This window comes from Dipodomys ordii, unplaced genomic scaffold, assembly GCF_000151885.1.
Source record: "Dipodomys ordii isolate 6190 unplaced genomic scaffold, Dord_2.0 Scaffold38, whole genome shotgun sequence".
NCBI lineage: Eukaryota > Metazoa > Chordata > Mammalia > Rodentia > Heteromyidae > Dipodomys > Dipodomys ordii.
The window spans coordinates 4,264,657-4,266,555 of NW_012267254.1; positions in this window are offsets into that span (position 1 = coordinate 4,264,657).

The following is a 1,899-nucleotide window of genomic DNA, read 5'->3' on the forward strand; positions in this document are numbered from 1 at the left end:
CGCTAGCCTTGAGCTGAAGAACTGAGGGACAGCGCCCAGTCCCAGAGTTCAGGCCCCACGACCGGACCCCCCCCAAAAAAAAAAGAAAAAAAGTCTTAGACCTCTCCATATCTTAGTCAGTTACTGGAGAAATATGGGAACATTTGGTTTGATGTTGTGGATCACAGTTTGCACAGAACTCTGAAGCAAATTCTTCCTTTCAGTAGTTGAAGAAATTCACAGGAACAATGGAGTTCTAAATGGAGAAGGTGTCAGGAAGAAGCCCACAAGTCCTGGTGGCTGAAGCATTGGGAGTGCAGTGAGCTGACTTTTCTGTCTTGTATGGTTGTTTTTCTTTCTTTTTCCACGTTTTATTTTATCGTTTTTGCCTTGTCAGGTGATCAGGACAGAACAAAAACACTTGTCACTGAACTTGTTAGACCTCTACAGCTAGACAAAAGGTTTGACAGAGTTTTGCTCTTAAGTCATATGAGAAAACGTATAGATAAGGCATTTTTAGCATTTATTAGATATGGAAGAAATAGGAGAGGATATGGATTACTGTAAAAGGATTTGTGAGCCCATGCTTCCACTACTTCCAATTTTCTTGACAAGATACCTGTGGTGGTCCACACCAACTAGCCCAGACCTCAGGGGGCTGAAGCCAGTATATATTACAATGAAAGTTCCAGAAGAGCCTGAGATCCATAGTAATGCCCTGTCTGAAAGACCCATAAAAGACCAATTCAAAGTAAATTTAGAGAAAAGTACCAGAGGGTTTCATTGTGATAATTCCATAAATGTGTATCGGGGACTTTGAATAAGTTCGCTATTTGTCTTGTATTCCCTATACCCTATCCCCCAGTCCAACCCCTTCAATCTCTGAAAAGTCTTAAATCAATTATGTGTCCTCCCCATTTGTGATTTCATCTAACAGACATCTTTGCTGTCTATCTCTTTCAATGCAGCCTGTCTCTCCAGGTTACAAAACTTGTTTTGGAAAAGACCTATCAATAGCAGAGAGAAGCCAAGAGGGTCCGAACCCCAGTAGATTAGTGCTACCTTGTGAAATACTGTTCATTTTGCCTTAAGTGACCCAAACAAAACCAACATGTAGAGATGAACCTGCGTTTTCTTTGCATTGATTTTCTCCGGCCCCACCTCTTCCCGTGCGCCATCATCGCCTGACCACTCTGGTCCCCTCCAGGCCCCTCACGCTTGGCGCTTCTGCCCCAAGATGTCTCCAGCGCCACTTGGGCCTGTCTTAGAGCCTTAGAGGGCTGGAGGGGCCCAGCTTGGAGCCCCTTCGTGTCCTGCGTTTTCCCGCAGACATCAGCTTCCTCCAGCCGCCATGTCTAAACTGGGTGGAAGCTGTAATGGCGCCCGCGCTTTAGAAACTGTGTCCGCATGGTGGCAGCAGCGTACCGCAAATGCAGCAGGGCCGCCATCTTGAGTGCGCTCCTCCCGCCCTTTCTGTCTGAAAAAACACCAAAAACACTGCTAACCCTAGATAGAGCAGCCAGCTGCCTCATTTCTTAAGTATCATTGAACAGAGACTCCTATATTTTATTTCTTTTCTATCAGAAACCAATATGAAGGCCTACATCCTGTGTGTATGTTCTTGTGCAGGCCCTGGTGCTTGAACTTAGGGCCTGGACATTGCCAAAGAGCTCTTGGTAGTGCTGTACCACTTTAGCCATAACTCCATTTCAATTTTCTTGTGGTTCATTGGAGATAGGAGTCTCACAAATTTTCCTGTCTGGGCTAGCCTCGAACAGCAATCCTTAGATCTCAGACTCCTCAGTAGCTAAAAAATCAGTGCCTGGGGCTGGGAAGGTGGCTCAGTGGTAGAGCGCTTGCCTTGCATGCCTGAGGCCCTGGGTTCGATTCCTCAGCACCACATAAGCAAAAAGAAAAAAG